Source organism: Bos indicus, chromosome 5, assembly GCF_029378745.1.
Source record: "Bos indicus isolate NIAB-ARS_2022 breed Sahiwal x Tharparkar chromosome 5, NIAB-ARS_B.indTharparkar_mat_pri_1.0, whole genome shotgun sequence".
NCBI lineage: Eukaryota > Metazoa > Chordata > Mammalia > Artiodactyla > Bovidae > Bos > Bos indicus.
This window is the reverse complement of record NC_091764.1, coordinates 59,006,399-59,028,108: the sequence shown is the minus strand read 5'-3', so window position 1 is coordinate 59,028,108 and position 21,710 is coordinate 59,006,399. Positions and strand designations below refer to the sequence as shown.

Sequence of the window (21,710 nt, the reverse complement as noted above, 5' to 3'; positions counted from 1 at the left end):
ATTTGCACCATCAAGAATTTTAGTACTTTTCTAGATATGAGGAGATACAAGAATTGGGCTCATAAAATCAGCTCCTGAGTGTATCTAACTATCTGAAGACCTGTCCTGGCAGTTTTCCTGGAGCAGAGAGTGCCTCATTTCTTCTTTCAACCCTCAATCCCTCAGGGAGTGTTGAAGATCAGCAGTTGCAGCAGCACATGATTTAATCCTTTTAGAGTTTATATGGCAAGTACCCAACCAACTGCCAATTTGTAGTTGCTGGATACCAAATACGACTACATTTGCTATGGTCAGTTGTATATTTAAATAAATGCTTGATATTAAGCTGGTCTTTTGATAATCAATAACTAAGGGGTTTTTTTTTAATAACTTTCTCATATCTGTGGCTATTTTGAGATAATAGCTTACACATACAATTCTTTTAATTGTCTCTTTAAGTGACATGCTTAATCAGTATTAGAGAAACTAACAGTACCAAAGTTTTAATATACACAAGATTGAGATTTTCTTGTTAAAAATGCTTATTTTAAGCATTAGAATATGATATCTTATGGAAAATGTACTGATTAGAATTTATATGAACAATTGTACAAGATCATACAATTCTGGCCCTGAACATTTTTTTTTTTTCTGTTTTCCATGAAGTAAAAAACTGAAATAATAATGGAGAGTGCTCAAACTCATCCTACAGTTTTAAACCATTATTATAGGAAGACTGTAATCATAATTCATTGAACTAAGTTCTGATATTCTTGTACTATACTCAGTTGAAAGTCTTAGATACATCATTTACTGAAACACACAGAAAATAACCACACTGTAGGGAAGTCATGCAGTTACTTTTTCCTCCCCTCATGCTGGACATTTATAATTTCTAAGCTTAACTGGAAACATGTGAAAATACTGGCTTGATTTATAACTGTGACTTCTTAATGACTTAAAAAAATATACCATGGACTGTAGATAGGTGTAGCTCTGGTAATTAAAAGAACTGTAATATTATTGCAAAAGATATGAGAGAGTTTATGTTGATATTATCAGATAATACAGCTCTCCTCATAACACTATGCAAATTCCTTAGTGGTTATTATAAATGTTGGTAATCTGTATGAGCATTTTGATTATTAATATCACCAGTCAATATGTAATTTTTTCTATAAAAGGGTCATATATTAATAATTTAGAATTTGTAGAACATAAGTCCTTGAGGTAACTAACTTTCCCTCTCTGTAGTGTGGATGCAGCTCTGAACAACGTGTAAGTGAAAGGGCTAAGGCATGTCTAATAAAGCTTTTAATAAAAATAGTTCATGAGCCAAATTTGCCCAATAGGCTATAGATAGTCTATCCACTTACTGTCTTAAAATTTCCCATAAACTTTGACCAATTGGGCAACAATCATAAAATATTTTCAGAGAAAAAGATAAGATAAATATTTCTGCAAGAGAATAACAATTACAGATAACCTCATAAAGTTGTTGACAGGATTTAAAGGAGCAATATGAAGAAAACAATTAGAATAAGTCTGCTGCTGCTGCTGCTGCTGCTGCTAAGTCCCTTCAGTCGTGTCCGACTCTGTGCGACCCCATAGACGGCAGCCCACCAGGCTCCCCTGTCCCTGGGATTTAGGTCTGGACTATAGTAATTGCTGAAAAAATTTATCTCTACCCTCCTCTATCTTTTCCTCCTCATTGTTATCAGAAGTACTATTAATAATGTAAAGAATATATATATATATATATTTCTAATCTTTTATTTTAAGCACAGTAAACATTGTAATGGTCTGTGACATTTTATTGATTATTTACATAGTCCTGAATGAGAGGCTTGCTGGGTAGAGTATTCTTGGTTGTAGGTTCTTCCGTTTTCATCACTTTAAATATATCATGCCATTCCCTTCTGGCTTGTAGAGTTTCTGTTAAAAAGTCAGCGGATAACCTGATGGAAGTTCCCTTGTATGTTATTTTTCCCTTGTTACTTTTAATATTTAATAAAGTTCTTATATAACTTAGAATTATGAAAGAAACTTGAAGCTCCAACAATAATGAAGTCTAAGGATAAGTAATGAAGTGTATATGTAGAAAACTTTTATATGCCAAGAATATGACTAAAACTAAAGTAGATTGAGCACTATTTTTCTAAGATTTCACATCTGTTTCATTACTCAAAAATAGAAAATAATTGTGATTAATGAAAAGGATTATTTTGTAGAAGTCTTCATTGAACTCTTCTGTGGGATGAACATAAACATTCCCAAGAGAGATTCACTATAGAAGAGAGTCAGGAGGCTCTGAGAACACCAATGGTAGCTTCCAGAAATCCCCGATGTTCCATGTCATAGCACAGCTGTCACCTGGCCTTTGTTTCCAGGAGATCAACACATGTCTCTCTTCATAGGTCACAACAGCTAAACTTGAATATTTGAGCATTTAGTGCAACTAAATGCCAGATCCTAGTTTAAGTATCTACACTCGTAATGCCCCACTTTGCCATGCCACTTGCAGTTCTCACTTTAAATATTGCTCCCTTAAACTTCTAGACCAACCTTACTGAAGAGGATGATAGAAGTTCCATATCTTCTTAAGGTTTTTGATATTCCATTTTTATTTTTCATGAATCATCATAAAATAGAGAAAAATATTCAAATTTGATTTGTGTGATGTTTACTAGTGTCTGGCAGAGTAGCAATGATTTATCTTCTATTATTCACAGCAGAAATGTGAATATCTAAAATAAGATAAGGGAGCTATAATGATTTTAGTAAACCAGATACGCAGAATGATAGATACATCCAGTGGAGCTGGGAATCAGCTGAATGGCTTTGGATTAATAGGAGAGGTTTTCCTCTACATTTCTGGAATATCCTTTTGGATTAGTCACCTCATGCAAAAGATAAATGTGGGGTAGAACTCCAGGGGAATAAAACAGTTTTTCATAAAGTTTAATAGCTGAGAAGCAAGGATGTTCAAATGGAAGATGTACTGGGCTGAAGTCTGGGTAATAGAGCTGCTACTATCTGAGGCAAGTAGTTATTTTTCAGCTCGTGCTTCAATGCAAAATAAAAAATTGATAAATACTGCATATTCTTTTAAGCTCAAAAATATACACAGTTTTCTATACATATAAAATTTCTATACATATATTCATAGAAAATCTTAGAGAATGTCAAACATTAATGATTTCAAAGGAATTATCAGACAAACCATTAAGCGAATGTTATTTTATATATAAAATAATTAGGCTATTTATTCTATTTTCTTGTAAATAATATCTAATACCTATAGTATATTTTCATATTGATAATTACATTCATAAATACTAATATAAAAATAAAGCTGGTAATTAAATTATTTAATCATTAAACATTTTAAAGTTTATTTTATTTGCTAAGAAAATCATGAAGTTGTTTCTTGTTTCATTAAAGGTGTTGCTACTTTATTTTTCTAAGTTTCATCGATATCTTATGATGCAAGTAAGATCATCCACTTCTCTTTTATTTATTTATTTTTTAAATTTATTTTAATTAGAGGCTAATTACTTTACAATATTGTATTGGTTTTGCCTTCTGATACCTACATGACAAAAAATGATGTATGTTTTATAGGATTATCCCAACAAAACTGCAAGGACTTGCACAAATTAGACAAAACAAAAAATATCAAATTAATTTATCATCTCTAAATAATATGACTCATATAAAGATTTCCTAACTTCTCCTGTTAGATTTAGAATAAGAGAACTATTATATAAAACATGACCCACAAATACATTTTAAGAAAAAATGTAAATAAGGTATTAAAAGAAAACAATATAGGCATGAATTAGATAGAATGCTTTAGAATTGATGATGATATTGATCATAATGAATTATATTTTTCATCTCTTTCTTTTAATACACTTTCTATCTAAATATATTTAAAAGAAGAAAAAAGGAGGAAAAAAGAGAAAGAAATGAACCACACAGTGATCACAGAGTTTGTTCTTCTAGACCTTTCTGATGATCCTGAGCTTCAGATTGTGATTTTCCTCTTTTTATTAATCACATATGTATTAAGTGTCACTGGAAACCTGACCATCATCACCCTAACCTGGGTGGACTCCGATCTCCAGACGCCAATGTATTTCTTCCTCTGAAACTTCTCTTTCTTAGAAACCTCCTTTACTACTGTGTGCATCCCTAGATTTCTGGGGCAATTATTACCAAAGACAAGACTATTTCTTAGAACAATTGTGCAGCCCAACTATTTTTCTCTATTTTCATGAAGGTGACTGAATTTTACATTCTAACCGCCATGTCCTATGACTGCTATGTTGCCATCTGCAAACCCCTGCATTACACAACCATCATAAGCAGGAAACTCTGCAGCGTGTTTGTGCTCTGTGTTTGGCGCAGTGGGTTTCTAACCATTTTCCTGCCCCTTATGCTTCTCCTCCAACTGGATTACTGTGCTTCCAATGTCATTGATCACTTTGCATGTGACTATTTCCCCCTTTTACAATTGTCTGGTTCAGATACATGGTTCCTAGAAATAATTGGTTTTTACTTTGCTTTGGTTACCTTGCTATTCACTTTGGCCTTAGTGATTTTGTCATATATGTACATTATCAGGACTATTCTGAGAATCCCATCTGCCAGTCAGAGAAAAAAGGCCTTCTCCACTTGTTCCTCTCACATGATTGTCATCTCCATCTCCTATGGAAGCTGTATATTCATGTATGCTAATCCCTCGGCCAAAGAAAAGGCGTCATTGACAAAAGGAGTAGCTATTCTCAATACCTCTGTGGTCCCCATGCTGAACCCCTTCATCTACACCCTGAGAAACCAGCAAGTGAAACAAGCCTTCAAAGACGTGGTCTATAAAGCAGTCTTTTCTGCCAATAAATGATTTTTTTGGTCAACTTTAAAGGGCAGTTTGGTTAATTCCTGAAGTTCCTTAAAGTCTGTATAACTATGGTTGGCCTTTATAGTCTCTTAACATGCCACCTGACAGTTAATATATTATTTTTCCAGTCTGCTGCTTCTACTTCCATTCCTGTTTCTCCAGTGTATTGTTTTTTAACATTTAAAAATATAATAAAGGTTATTTCTCATGCAGAACTTTTGTAAAAATGAAATGTATTTCTTTAAGACATAGCACAATGTGAAAGATGGTTTTAATTCTCTTCATCAGTCCCTGAAAAGATCCTATGATACCACCTTGTACTTCAAATATAGAGTTTCAAAATGAGTGTGTAATTTCCTGTGTATTTTCAAGATGAACATTAATATTTCCTATGGTTTAAAGCGGAGAAGGCAGTGGCACCCACTCCAGTACTCTTGTCTGGAAAATCCCATGGACGGAAGGGCCTGGTGGGCTGCAGTCCATGGGGTCGCTAGGAGTCGGACAGGACTGAGCGACTTCACTTTCACTTTTCGCTTTCCTCCATCAGAGAAGGAAATGGCAACCCACTCCTGTATTCTTGCCTGGAGATTCCCAGGGGGAGCCTAGTGGGCTGCTGTCTATGGGGTCGCACAGAGTCGGACATGACTGAAGCGACTTAGCAGCAGCAGCATTGTTTAAAGAATCTATATATTCTGTGTGATATTACGTGTGAAATGAAAATGTCTCCTGCCATATCAACAAACAAGAAACGTCACAGCCATCAGCAATTTCTGGTCTCCAAATGTGAATACTATGCTAAGTCACTTCAGTCGTGTCCGACTCTATGTGACCCCATAGACAGCAGCCCACCAGGCTTCCCCGTCCCTGGGATTCTCCAGGCAAGAACACTGGAGTGGGTTGCCATTTCCTTCTCTACCAAATGTGAATGAGAGCTCCCAAAACTGAGATCCAGTAGAGTCTCATTCCCTCATGGTGATTGCCGAGTACCTGGGGGTGATGCAAGAAGTAGCCACTTGCAACTCTTTAAGGTGAACAAGGGAACCGGATTTGGCCCCAGATAGCTGGGAAGGAAATGGCAACCCACTCCAGTGTTCTTGGCTGGAGAATCCCAGGGACGGGGGAGCCTGGTTGGCTGCCCTCTATTGGGTTGCACAGAGTCGGACACGACTGAAGCGACTTAGCAGTAGCAGCTGAAGTATTTATGAAAGGAAATAACTCAGTGAACCTAGAAGCTTGCCTCTTCCCATACCTAGAATGTTAAATTCCTTAATTTGATACCTGATCTTTGGTGTTCAGACTGGCACCCTACTCCAGTACTCCTACCTGGAAAATCCCATGGAGGAGCCTGGAAGGCTGCAGTCCATGGGGTCGCTGAGGGTAGGATACGACTGAGCGACTTCACTTTCACTTTTCACTTACATGCATTGGAGAAGGAAATGGCAACCCACTCCAGTGTTCTTGCCTGGAGAATCCCAGGGACAGGGGAGTCTGGTGGGCTGCTGTCTATGGGGTCACACAGAGTCGGACACGACTGAAGTGACTTAGCAGCAGCAGCAGCAGCTCTCTTTGTTGCAAACTTGTATGTAGTCTAACTCCCTCTCCTGTCTTCTTGAAGCAGTTTTCTCAGAGCTACTGAGATGTTGTTTCCTAGGCTCAGAGTCCTAAACATTCCCATCAAATAAAATAGCTCTCTTCTTTCAGGTTGTGACTATATTTTTTTAGTCGGCATACACTAAATTCAGTCCAAAGAGGTATGAACTCTTGCATGAGACTTTTAATGTCAAGATATTTATTTTGTGAAATTCAATACATGTTTTGAAGTTAAATATTGATTATGGTATCATGTAATTTGTGTATAATTCACATGTTCTCTATTAGTTTGGGAAAAAAATTCATTCAAATAATTCAGAATAAATTCAATAAAACTAAAACACTGCCACTCTCCTGAATTTAGTGACCATATTTATGACAGTTATTTTGATGTCTTTGTCAAGTGTTCAAAAACTTCCATTTGTTTAGGGTAAAATTTTTGAGGTTTATTTTATTTGATTGGGTTATTTTCTGTTTCTTCTTTTCCCTTGTAACTTGATGTTTTTACCTACACCAAGTGGCGGTTCAACTGCCACTCCAGTATTTTGGAGTTGGATTTGTTCAGGAGTTCATCATCATCAAGTCCACCAAGAGATTTAGGGGCATCTCACATATTTTATGGGCCTTCCCTGGTGGCTCAGACTGTAAAGCGTCTGCCTACAATGTGGGAGACCTGGGTTCAATCCTGGGTAAGGAAGATCCCCTGGAGAAGGAAATAGCAACCCACTCCAGTATTCTTGCCTGGAAAATCCCATGGACAGAGGAGCTTGGTTGGCTACTGTCCATGGCGTCACAAAGAGTCAGACACGACTGAGTGACTTCAATATCACTATCACTATCACTATCACTATCACTATCACATATTTTATGAGGATGACTTTGGAATGCTTCAGAGGGCCCCTGAGACAACCCAAAGAGCTTTTAAACCACCTGGGTTCATTAGACATGTTAAGTTACATGGAAAATATTGTTGAAGGGATGATAAATCTTCTCATGTCATACTATATGTTTGATTTACTAATATATATATCCTAAAATTATGTGGAATTTGTATAGATCTGATATGCCTTGATAAAAACGTGCTCAATTATAATTCTAGTTATCATATTAGTGTTACATATCACAGCAATGGCCAGGCTACTTTGTCAATTGCAATTTAATCAGATTTTTAACATGCCTTCTATGGTTTCACTGTGATGCCTTTGCAAGAATACAGCTATTTCAAGATTTATGGAAAAGACTTTTCTAAGATTAACCAATAAATACTTTTGTTTGTTTGTTATCTGGTAAACTGGTAACAGGCTGGAATTTAGCCTATTCTCTATGTTAAGAGAACAAAGTTTTCTTAGAATAAAGCTTTCAGCCATTAAAAAGAATACATTTGAATCAGTTCTAATGAGGTGGATAAAACTGGAGCCTATTAAACAGAATGAAGTAAACCAGAAAGAAAAACACCAATATAGTATAGTAATGCATATATATGGAATTTAGAAAGACGGTAACAATAACCATGTATACGAGACAGCAAAAGAGATGTATAGAACTTTATGTATAGAACAGTCTTTGGACTCTGTGGGAGAGGGAGAAGTTGGGATGATTTGGGAGAATGGCATTGAAACATGTATAATATCATATAAGAAACTAGTCGCCAGTCCGGGTTCAATGCATGATATTGGATGCTTGGAGCTGGTGCACTGGGGTGACCCAGAGGGATGGTACGGGCAGGGAGGAGGGAGGAGGGTTCAGGATGGGGAACACGTGTATACCTGTGGTGGATTCATGTTGATATATGGCAAAACCAATACAATATTGTAAAGTTAAAAAAAATAAAATAAATAACTAAAAAAAAAATGAAGCTTTCAAAAACAGATTATGGGTTTCTTTGCCTTTAAGTATTTTATTTGTTTTTTAAATCTTTTGTTACTTTGGTAAAGTAAATAAGAATTATTAAAGATTATGATACATGTAAAAGCTCATTCTGCTTCTATAAGAAATAACGCTTCACTGTTAGACTTTTGCTATTTGATGTCCTTAAAACATGGCAATAGTCTACTCCTAAATCAGAGAATTAAAAATGGGTTAACAATAGCTGTATATCAAAGAGTCAGGGCTATGGGAAATCCAAGACGGTTGCTTGGATTTTTCAGGGTCCCTGACAAAACTCATTTTTATTTGATGGGTTAAAGCCTTCCCTGGCTACAGGGTTAATGCCCTCACAATGACAAAAAAATTACATTTCACTTAATATTAAGTTCTAGTTTTGTTAATTAAGGTCTGTGTTTACTACAACTCACTTCTGAGATAGTTCCTTGCTGTTATGTTATATTGCTAAAAGGTTTAATTAAGTTATTAAAAAGGACACTCTAAGTTTGTTTCTTAAGCTTATCTCTATAACCAACCTTTCGATGTACAACCAGGAGAGTGACACCTGTCTATAGTCATTTAACCAAGTCAGATGACCCAGGGTATTCTGGGCTATACCTAATGAAAGTTCTTGACTTAAATTCTTGCTTGTGACCTTATTACCAGCTCTAGCTGTACTATTTTCTATGTCTCTTGTATCAGAAGATTGTTTCTTAGTTAATAAATGTGTGACTGAGCCTGTGATAAAATGCTGATAATCAGTTCCATGAGATCAATGATTGTAATAATGTAACTCTAGATATGGGAACAAGCAACAAGAGGGATTATTTTCCTGGACCAAGAGGCTAGTAAGACAGGTATGGTCCAGAGACTTTTGCTACTCACAAGACCTGGTCCAATAACAGCACCCTGAGTGGCCGATCAATGGAATCTTCCCTGGACCTGGAATGAGCCTTCCCAGCACTGCAGGGCACAATGGGCATGAAGTGCACCCAAAGCATGGTCAAATATGTGGACCCTGCTGACTGGGAGTTGGCACTTGCCAGCTGCCTCTACAAAGATTACATCATGACCACTGCAAGCTGCTGACATTCAACACCCCTTAAAAGGAGCTCAGGATGGAGATAAGAAATAAGGCACTCTGTGCTCTTGGAAAAGCCCAGAAGAACTGGCCTTCAGATAGTCAGATGTTTTCAGGTAAAGATTTTATGAGCCCAAATTCTTGCATCTTCTTGTACCTAGAGAAACACTAATGTCACGAACCACTGTCTGGCCCTGGTTCTCCTGGCTAGCCCCTGAGCAGCTTTCCTACTTCTTCTAATCTTTGGGCCATGTACCTTTAACTTTTTTGTTAAGTTTGTTTCTTCTAGAATACAAGAAATCTCCAAGTGGTAGTACAACAAGAATATCCTCTGACCAGCCCAAAGACAATGCTGAAACAAATCACCTTATCATTCCATGGACTCTCATGTCCCTCCATAAATGCACCCTAACAAAGAAGCAGGCAAAGGGAGCCCAGAGCCCCATGACACCCTTGAACAGCCTGAAGAAGCCAGAGTGGTCATCGTTCCTCTTCTCCTGAGCAGATAAAACCAAGGAGGGTCTTGGAAAGCAGGAATGGAAAAACCAGACACATATGGTCCTTCCCTCCCCCGTATCATAATTATTAACGGATTTCAGGTCCTCCTGAACAGTATAACCTGTCTCCCCTCCTACCCCAGGCAAGGAAGGTATTTGCCTTACTCTTCCCAACCCAGTCTGAGCCACAGTCAGCTCCTGGTCTTGCTTTTGCTGACTGTATAGAGCTTCTCCATCTTTGGGTGCAAAAAATATAATCAATCTGATTTCGGTGTTGACCATCTGGTGATGTCCATATATAGAGTCTTCTCTTGTGTTGTTGGAAGAAGGTGTTTGTTATGACCAGTGCATTTTCTTGGAAAAACTTTATTAGTCTTTGCCCTACTTCATTCGTATTCCAAGGCCAAATTTGCCTGTTACTCCAGGTGTTTCTTGACTCCCTACTTTTGCATTCCAATCCCCTATAAAGAAAAGCACATCTTTTTTGGGTGTTAGTTCTAAAAAGTCTTGTAGGTCTTCATAGAACCATTCAACTTCAGCTTCTTCAGCATTACTGGTTGGGGCATAGACTTAGATTACTGTGATATTGAATGGTTTGCCTTGGAAACAAACAGAGATCATTCTGTTGTTTTTGAGATTGCATCCAAGTACTGCATTTCGGACTCTTTTGTTGACCATGATGGCTACTCCATTTCTTCTGAGGGATTCCTGCCCGCAGTAGTATATAATGGTCATCTGAGTTAAATTGACCCATTCCAGTCCATTTCAGTTTGCTGATTCCTAGAATGTCTACATTCACTCTTGCCATCTCTTGTTTGACCACTTCGAATTTGCCTTGATTCATGGACCTGACATTCCAGGTTCCTATGCAATATTGCTCTTTACAGCATTGGACCCTGCTTCTATCACCAGTCACATCCACAGCTGGGTATTTGTGGGGGGCCAGAGTGAGGTACTCCACCAGTGGCAAAGGTCATGAGGAAGGAGGCTCGACATACGCAAAGGCGGGATTGAGCCTCAGGAGTCCCCCTGGAAATCCTTGAGCATCTACCCCCATAACCAGAGCTTGCCTACTTTACTACTTTGTGCTCTCACCTACACCTCTGACTTTACGGGGGGCTGTCCCCCACCACCTCTTTCGGAGAAGGAGTTAACCTAGAGCTCCAGTTAATAAAAACTCTTGGGCGTGACAAGAGTGTTTTAACCTACAAACTCCTCTGAAGGTTCTCTAGCCTGCCTAACAGGCTCGTCCAGCCACATGTGATTGCTCACAGCCTCCCAACCGTGAGAGGCATGAGATGCTTTAAGCCCTCTAAAAACAGGTTCTTTAGAGAAGTTAGAAAACTATAAGTATAGTGGGCTGAATAAAAATTACAATAAAAAATTGTAAGGGTTTTTCATTTGTTGAGCCAATGTTTGTTGCTAAGACTCCACATCCCCTGCCCTTACACACATTAATGAATATATAGAAGAAATAAGTATTAACCTTTGAAATAAATCATGTTAGACCTTAGGCTAAGTAAATTCTTTCCTTAACTAAAACCCACTATACCCTCACCCTATAGGAATGTAACTTTATTGGGGTGGCGTCTGTTTTAAGAATAATCACCCCTGGAGAAATAAGTGTCCTGGTTGACTGACTGCTGTCACAAGGAGAGGGTCATAAATTGTCAGCGGGCCCCCCTGACCAGAAGATGATGTAACACCCCTAAGACCTCTGTATACATTTGTATGAAGCACCTGACTTTGATAAAAGTCAGGACTGCTGACCCCACATGACTTTTGCATAACATCTCAGTGTATAAAAGTAGACCATGGAAAATAAAGAATTGGGATCAGTTTCTCGAAATACTGGTCTCCCCATGTCTCTCTCTCTCTCACTCTGGCTGAGTCTCCATCTGGAGCACGGAACCCACCAAGCTTACTAATTTTGCCTGGGCTTCTAAGATCTGACCGGGGAGGCCTCAGTGTCTCCTCTCCTTCCGGAGAACGGAAGGACGCCTGCGGCCTACGTAAGTGGTGCAAGCTTCTTGTCTTGAAGTTTTATTGGTCCCCCGTGTAAACCAAGCTACTCAGCCTCTTTTCTCCACTGAATTTTCCTACTGAGCTATCCTTATTCTATTACTCTTTATATCTTTAATTAATATCTAATTGAAGCTATTGTATCCTGACCCTCGCGGACGCCGTCCCCGCTTTGAACTCCCTGGATCAGCCGAGGCTGGACCCCCGCAGGTATTCTTTTTGCTTTGGCTCCATCCCTTCATTCTTTCTGGAGTTATTTCTCCACTGATCTCCAGTAGCATATTGGGCACCTACTGACCTGGGGAGTTTCTCTTTCACTATCCTATCATTTTGCCTTTTCATACTATTCATGGGGTTCTCAAGGCAAGAATACTGAAGTGGTTTGCCATTCCCTTCTCCAGTGGACCTCATTCTGTCAGATCTCTCCACCATGACCCGCCCATCTTGGGTTGCCCCATGGGCATGGCTTAGTTTCATTGAGTTAGACAAGGCTGTGGTCCTAGTGTGATTAGATTGACTAGTTTTCTGTGAATATGGTTACAGTGTGTATGCCCTCTGATGCCCTTTTGCAACACCTACTGTCTTACTGGGGTTTCTCTTACCTTGGGTGTGGGGTATCTCTTCACAGCTCCTCCAGCAAGGCGCAGCCGTTGCTCCTTACCTTGGATGAGGGGTATCTCCTCACCACCACCCTTCCTGACCTTCAACGTGGATAGCTCCTCTAGGCCCTCCTGCGCCCACACAGCCATGGCTATTGCCAAATTCAGACTTGAATTGAAGAAAGTAGGGAAAACCACCAGACCATTCAGGTATGATCTAAATCAAATCCCTGATGATTATACAGTGGAAGTGAGAAATAGATTTAAGGGCCTAGATCTGATAGATAGAGTGCCTGATGAACTATGGAATGAGGTTTGTGACATTGTACAGGAGATAGGGATCAAGACAATCCCCATGGAAAAGAAATGCAAAAAAGCAAAATGGCTGTCTGGGGAGGCCTTACAAATAGCTGTGAAAAGAATAGAAGTGAAAAACAAAGGAGAAAAGGAAAGATATAAACATCTGAATGCAGAGTTCCAAAGAATAGCAAGAAGAGATAAGAAAGCCTTCTTCAACGATCAATGCAAAGAAATAGAGGAAAACAACAGAATGGGAAAGACTAGAGATCTTTTCAAGAAAATCAGAGATACCAAAGGAACATTTCATGCAAAGATGGGCTTGATAAAGGACAGAAATGGTATGGACCTAACAGAAGCAGAAGATATTAAGAAGCGGTGGCAAGAATACACAGAAGAACTGTACAAAAAAGATCTTCACGATCCAGATAATCACGATGGTGTGATCACTGACCTAGAGCCAGACATCCTGAAATGTGAAGTCAAGTGGGCTTTAAAAAGCATCACTATGAACAAAGCTAGTGGAGGTGAAGGGATTCCAGTTGAGCTATTTCAAATCTTGAAAGATGATGCTGTGAAAGTGCTGCACTAAATATGCCAGCAAATTTGGAAAACTCAGCAGTGGCCACAGGACTGGAAAAGGTCAGTTTTCATTCCAATCCCAAAGAAAGGCAATGCCAAAGAATGCTCAAACTACCGCACAATTACACTCATCTCACATGCTAGTAAAGTAATGCTCAAAATTCTCCAAGCCAGGCTTCAGCAATATGTGAACTGTGACATGACTGAGTGACTGATCTGATCTGATCCCCACCCAGTGTACATGCCTCATCCAGTCAGCAAATGACCCGCAATACACCTATCACATTCCTTGTACTTGTACCCTGAATATAAATGTGGACTGAGGAATGTTCAACATCGTTTCTCCCTTGAGCTGTCTCACTGTTCTAACAGCGTCTCCCATTCTTTTTTATTTTCTTTCTTCTTTTTTTTAAAATTTATTTATTCTTTCATTGAAGGGTAATTGCTTTACAGAATTTTTCTTGACAGAATTTTTGACAGAAAACAGCTGTTTTCTGTTTCATGTCAAAGCTCAACATGAATCAGCCATAGCTATACATATATCCCCTCCCTTTTGAACCTCCCTCCCAACTCCCTCCCAATCCCACCCGTGTTGATGCAGAGCCCCTGTTTGAATTTCCTGAGCCATACAGCAAATTCCCCTTGACTATCTATTTTACATATGGTAATGTAAGTTTCCATGTTACTCTTTCCATATATCTCACCCTCTCCTCCCCTCTCCCCATGTCCCTAAGTCTATTGCGTCTCAGCCTTTTAACTAAGATCAAGTGTAGTATCTCTTCTTATCAGCATCTCCCACTCTAATAAACTTTATTTCCCTCTCATTCTATATGTCTGGAAATTCCTTTCCAACCTGTGCATGGACCACGACAGTATCTTCTATTTTTGTGTTTGGAGATTCCTTGGTAGGCTGATTAAAGTTTGGGTCATATCTATTTTGATCCTGTAGTGTCCCTAGTGCTCCTATAGTATTTAAAGCTAAAAGAATTTTCATATATGCTTGTTGAATGAATAACAGTGTTTGAGTCAATAGATTAGGTTTATTTAATTTTCTGTCCTTTCTAAAATTAGATTAAAAGGAATCTGAGTTGTAAATTCCTATAAAATTACTAGATTTTATGCTTTCAGTAATTACTGGAACACTGACAATCAGTCAGATGAAAACAGGACCTCTGGTAGGTCCTTCTCAACAGTTAGTACTATTATTATGGAAAAATAACCTGAAAAGTGTTTTGGAAGAGTTTGAACAGTTTAAAGTGTATTTAATCCAAAATTTCTCATAAATTTCATTGGAATTCACTGAGTATGATATTTTTTTCTCATTATCGTTTTTATTGTGCTCTATTTTTGTTAATTTTTTATATTTAATAGCACAGAGAGCAACTTAATAGAGATATTTTATCACATAAGAAAGGAAAATGTAATGTTTACTCATAAGATTAATTCATCACAGTAGTTTAGTCAGCAAAGGGGAAAAGTACTATTATTCAGGGAAATGGTGATTTAGGATATTCAGGAAATCCCTTCCAAAATCCTGTACATTTAGATATCTTCACATAGATAGTAAGCAAAATATTCCATATGCTTCTGCCTTAGTTCTCATGCTTTTATATCTGCTTGGATATTATCTGCCAAGTTTTCTGTTTCAGTAGTGATATAAATGTTGATAATATGTTTATAATCCTTAGTGTATTTCCTCTTGGCCCTGTTGTCACATTTGATTCACTGGAGTATTTCCCATGAGCCTTGGCCATATGGTGGATAAAGCAACATTTGCCTCATGCAGGTTAAAATTCATATAGAAGTCACATCCAGAAAGGTCCACAGTAACTCCATATCTTGCTTCCCTTTACTGTGTTTGCTCCCCTGGCTTCCATGTAACATGTATCAAGGAAGTTTATCTATAGAAATAAGGTAATTCCAAATGTGTTGATATAGAGTATTCTTAGAAAAGCTCGATATCTTATCCTAAAGTTGAAATAGTGATCAAGTTTTTAAAATAGCTTCAGTCACCTGAAGTGATGCATTTGTACAAAAAGAGGTAAGACTGTGAAGTAAAAGCCAATGACAACTTTTTCTTAGCATTGATTTATAAATTCTTAGCTTAACTTTTCATTACATTGAGATAAATAATTTGGAGTCGGCTTTCCTTTCTGTAAATATCAAGGGTTATGAAGAATGAGCACATTAATACTTTCTGTTTGTCTTACTAATGATTTATTCATTGTTAGAAAATTACCCTTTGAGTTTGGTCCTCCTCATTGAATATATGTTTGATATAAACACAAGCTTCAGTTCAAGCAGAAAGAATTTAGAATACCAATTTAACCATTTACTAGCTATATGATTTTGTTTAATATTAACCTCTCATTGTTATGTTATTCAAACATTACACAAAACTATTGTAATGAGTCTGTTAAATAACTACATAAGTCTTAGCATTGTCTCTCAAACCAGTTTCCTCAAAAATAGTTATTATTTTTTATATTGGGATCATCTTCCTCAAAGGTAATAATTGATTTTATTTTTAGGAATAATAATAAAATAGTATTTACTCTGGGAATACATGCTTTAAAGTTTTTATATAATTTCACTTTTCTATTAATTAAATTAGCCTTCATAATAATTCCATGAAATATTATAGTCATGTTCATAGTGGAAAAGAAACCTATAACTCAGAGAGTAGCATTTTTAATAATTTCTCTTGGAATGCAAATCCCTAATAGTCTCACACATTTTTAACTAGCAAGTTAAGTCCTGATGCCATATTTTTATAAGATTTCATTTCCTTTTTAATTTAAAAATTATCTTAAGACATAGATAATAGTCAAAATTTAGACAATTAGGGGAGAAGCAACATTTTTAGCAAAATATACAGATTTTGAGAGTGACTGAGGTCTTTACAGTTTTTCCTTCATTATTCCTATTCGTACTTATTGGTACTTTGATTTGATTTCCATTTTCCATTAAGAAAGAAACAAGGACTTAAAAAAAAAAAAAAAACTAGAGGACTGGAAGAAACAAGATTCTGAACTAATTGTAGGACTAGTCAAAGGCAGTCATAAATTAATAATCTGAAAATAATCTAAATTGATTCTTATGAGTTTTTTTTTTTCCCCATACAGTCATGATGATATTTTCCCATGGTATTAGATGTCAGCAAACACAATCAGGAGTGGAATGAATCATTTTAGAAAAAGATTCAGTTAGGTTCAGTGTTTCAGTCCTGTCCGACTCTTTGCGACCCCATGAATCGCAGCACGCCAGGCCTCCCTGTCCACCAGCAACTCCCGGAGTTCACTCAGACTCACTTCCATTGAGTCAGGTTGTTAGAAAACCAAGCTATTACCCAAGATATCAAATTTATTGAGTATTCTGTTTTATTCTGTGACAAGTTATTCTAGCTTATAAACCTAACACCAAGAAAAAAATCCTCAAGTGAAAGGAAAAGATAAGGAAGTGGAATACTATGTCATATGCAAAGGGTGAAAACTGCCTTGAGGATATATGTGTTCATAGAATTACTTATGATTTCCTTAGGAGTCTTAAAGTTATGAAGAGAAAATTCAGTACACATAGTGAATGTGAAAACCTAATTTGTTTCCAATTATATTGTGGAATTTAGAGAGCTTCCCACTTGTGTCTCACAATTTATATACAATAAGGAACACAATCTTTAATAGACATTTAAATATTGTCGCTTTTTTAAATTGGTGAATTTGGGGAATGTTAGTGATCTTTTCTTAAAGAAGCCATGCTTACACTTTACTATGGAATAGCATGTGTGTCCTGAAAATCACTTCCAGTTATCTTATTTAATACAATGGCCAGCACTTGTTTATCATACAGGTTAATTTTCACTTTCAATGAGCCACATGCCTGTTTCGAAAATGAGATCCAGGACACTGCTGCTAAGTCACTTCAGTCATTTCTGACTCTTTGAGACCCTATGGACTGTAGCCTGCCAGGCTCCTTTGTACATGGGGATTCTCCAGGCTGACTGGAGTGGATTGCCATGCCCTCCTCCAGGGGATCTTCCAAACCTAGAGATGGAACCCACATCTCTTATGTCTCCTGAATTGGCAGGCATGAACTTTACCACCAGTGCCATCTGGGAAGCCCTTATCCAAGACACTGCTGCTGCTGCTAAGTCGCTTCAGTCATGTCTGACTCTGTGCAACCCCAGAGACGGCAGCCCACCAGGCTCCCCCGTCCCTGGGATTCTCCAGGCAAGAACACTGGAGTGGGTTGCCATTTCCTTCTCCAATGCATGAAAGTGAAAAGTGAAAGTGAACTCGCTCAGTCGTGTCTGACTCCTAGCGACCCCATGGACTGCAGCCCACCAGGCTCCTCCACCCATGGGATTTTCCAGGCAAGAGTACTGGAGTAGGGTGCCATTGCCTTCTCCATCCAAGACAGTAGAATTCATTAAAAAGAAAGGGACAGAAAGGAATATGTAACTTGTTATCCTAAGATCCATGGGACTAAGGGAAAAAAAGCGTGATGAGGTGTAAGGAAAAAAAACTTTGAAGTGATGTCTTAGAAATTCTTCATTACCTTACCAAAACCATCCCAGGAATGGTTAACACCTCACGTTCCAGAATGGTTTACAGATCAGAGTCATCAGTTCAGTTCAGTCGCTCAGTCATGTATGACTCTTATACACAGTTGTTAATTACAGATGATCTTTGCTAACTGAGAACAATGACTTTGATATTTGTAAATTTGTATCAAATCCTGGGTTGCCTGAATTTATTGAGGGAACTCAGCTTCTTTTTAACATAAATGAATTATTATTACTGTTAATTGGAATGACAAAATAAAGGTTTTCATTGCTATTTCATGTTTATACTAATACACTGACAAAATAGAGATTATATTAAGGGAATATTAATGTAGATGCTTCCCAGGTGGCACAGTAGGTAAGTAATCTGTTTGCCAATGCAAGATTCATTCGCAAGAGACTTGGGTTCAACACCTGGATAGGGAATATCCCCAGTCCATGGGGTCGCTAGGAGTTGGACACGACTGAGCGACTTCACTTTAACTTTTCACTTTCATGCACTGGAGAAGAAAATGGCAACCCACTCCAGTATTCTTGCCTGGAGAATCCCAGGGACGGAGGAGCCTGGTGGGCTACCATCTATGGGGTTGCACAGAGTCAGACACAACTGATGTGATTTAGCAGCAGCAGCAGCAGCAGCAGAAAGATTTAGGTTATAAACCCTCCTTTTTCAATTCCTTTCACAATCATTCAGGTATGTGATTTGGATATGATTTTTAAAATTATTTCCACTCTGATTCCAACCTGTAAAACAGGGATTTTATAAAGAAATATTCTATGTGAAACACACATACTGGCATATGGTAAAAACTTAAAGTAAGTTACTTATTTTTATTAACTTGTTTTTAAAAATCTCCTGAATTACGTTAGCATGGCATAGTAAGTTTACTTTTAGAGACAAATCCCCAGTATTATACATGGATAATCCCCTTTTCTGTGTCTTCCCTTTGTGTTTTCTCCTGAAGGTTACTTAAAAGAAGGAGAAAAATGAGAAACTACACAGAAATAACAGAATTTATCCTTCTGGGACTGTTGGACGACGCAGAAATAACAGAATTTATCCTCCTGGGACTGTTGGACGACCCACAACTGCAAGTTGTGATCTTTGTCTTTCTGCTCATCACCTACATGCTCAGCATCACTGGGAACTTAACCATTATCACCCTGACCCTGCTGGATATCCACCTCCAGACCCCCATGTATTTCTTCCTCAGGAGTTTCTCCATATTGGAAGTTTCATTCACAACTGTCACTATTCCCAAGTTCTTGGCCACAATTATTACTGAGGATAAAACCATCTCGTTTAATGATTGTATGACTCTGGTATTTTTTTTACCTTTTCTTGGGAGTCACTGAGTTTTACCTTCTGGTTTCCATGTCCTATGACTGCTACATTGCCATCTGCAAACTGCTGCATTACTTGACCATCATGAATCACAGAGTCTGCACGCTGCTTGTCTTGGCCTCTTGGCTGACTTCATTCTTAATTATATTCCCATTACTCATGTTCTTCATACAGCTTGATTACTGTAAGTCCAATGTTATCAACCATTTTATTTGTGATTATTTGCCTTTATTATACCTTTCTTGTTCAGACACCAAATTCCTAGAGATACTGGGGTTTTCCTGTGCTGTGTTTATTCTATTGTTCACTTTAGCATCAATAATTCTGTCCTACACATATGTCATCAGAACAATTTTGAGGATCCCTTCTACTACTCAGAGGACAAAGACCTTTTCCACGTGTTCGTCCGACATGATTGTCATCTCCATCTCTTATGGCAGCTGCATTTTCATGTATGTGAATCCATCTGCAAAAGACAGGGTCTCTTTGAGCAAGGGAGTGGCTGTGCTAAATACCTCAGTAGTACCCATGCTGAACCCCTTTATCTACACTCTTAGGAATCAGCAAGTCAAGAGAGCCTTCATGGACATGGCAAGGAAGACTATGTTTTTTCTCAAAGAAAAGAAAATATAAAAGTCCTGTTTCATGAATTAGAGGCATATGAATGAAGAGCAATTAAATTAAAATCCAGGTTTTTCAAAATTTATTAATATCCACGCAGCCTCCCTAGATTCATTTTCTTCATTTAGATTTTTATTGTCAGAAGTTTACTAAGGATATTTGCATATGTGTATTTTATTTTTGCCATTTGAATTTGAACTCTTCATATATGTACATATATATACGTACACATTTTTTTCCATTCAGATTGCAAACCTTCTCTCATGCACTTTTCTTCTGGTGAAATTTCAAAATGCAAGAGTAAATAGCATTTTGTGATTTCACTAGAATTACTCTTCAGTAATTGAGTAAATATTGTATCATGTTTAACCTTATTTTTTATTACTACACAAGAACAATAAACATAATCTGATAGTCTCATTAGAATATTGCATATACTCTCCTTTTCATATTGTGGCCAATTTAGTAACTACATGAAAAACAGTACAACGTAAAAGAATGATGTAATTACACTTTCTTGAGAAATCAAATAATTTTTCTCGTTAGTGAGTTTAACATTTTCTGTGCTGTATAATTTATCAACTCAAAGACTATTATAATGAAGGAAACTATGACAGCTTTTAGGGAAAACTATGAAATAGCTTCCACTTCTTGGGGAACTCTAAAATTAACATATGTATCATAACAATTCTTTTAAAATGCCTGAAGAAATTATTATAAAAAAATACACAATGTGAGAGTTGCAAATTAAATTTTATTTGGGCAATATGAGGATTGCAATCCGGGAGACAGACCTCAGGTATCTGTGAGAAACAGATCTAAAGAGGTATAGGGGAAGGACAGTATATATGAGATTTGGTAAAAAGGGAGTACATGTATTGAAGCACATTTTTTTTGTAGAAAGTTTCTGCTCGTCTCATGAAAAGTCTGCTAGTTATGAGAAACAATCGTCACCATGAAGAATTTTAGTGTTTTTCTTGATATAAGGAGACACAAGAATTGGGAATATAAAATCAGCTCCTGAGACTGTTTAACTATCTGAAGGCCTGTCCTGCCAGTTTTCCCAGAGCACAAAGTACCTCAGTCCTGCTCTCCACACTGAACTCCTTCAGGTGGTGTTGAACATCAGCAGCTGCACAGCACATGATTTAACCCTTGTAGAAGCAGATGGCAAGCACTCATGGCAAGTGCCAATTTGTAGCTGACAAAATAAATATTACTGGATACCAAAGATGACTGCATTTACTGTGGTCAGTCATATATTTAAATAAAAGCTTGATGTTAAGCTGATCTTTTGATAATCAATAGCTAAGGGGTGTTATAACTTTCTCATATTTGTGACTATTCTGAGATAATAGTTTGTACACACAATTCATTTAATTCCCTCTTTAAGTGATATGCCTAATCAATAGGAGTAAAGAAGGTAACAAGAGCAAAGTTTTACCATATATAAACTTGAGGGTTTTTGTTAAAAATGCTTAAGCATTATCATATTGGAAAATGTACTGATTAGATTTTATATGAATAATCATGCAAGATCATGCAATTCTGACCCTGAGCACTTTTTTCTTTTCTGTTTTCCCTGAAGTCAAAAATTTATATAATGATGAAAGGTACTCAAACTCATCCTACATTTTTAAACCATTATTATAGAAAGACTGTAACCATAACTCAGAGGCAAGGTTTTCCTGATATTCACATACTATACTCAATTGAGAGTCTTAGATCCATCATTTTATGAAACACAAGAAAAATAACTTATAAAAA

General features: G+C 37.4%; 2 pseudogenes; both read left to right on the top strand.

The window, feature by feature from the left end:
- Positions 1-3,950: 3,950 nt before the first annotated feature.
- LOC109558760 (olfactory receptor 6C3-like) lies at positions 3,951-4,885 on the top strand (annotated as a pseudogene).
- A 14,079-nt stretch (positions 4,886-18,964) lies between these two features.
- Positions 18,965-19,955, top strand: LOC109558454 (olfactory receptor 6C1-like; annotated as a pseudogene).
- Positions 19,956-21,710: the final 1,755 nt, after the last annotated feature.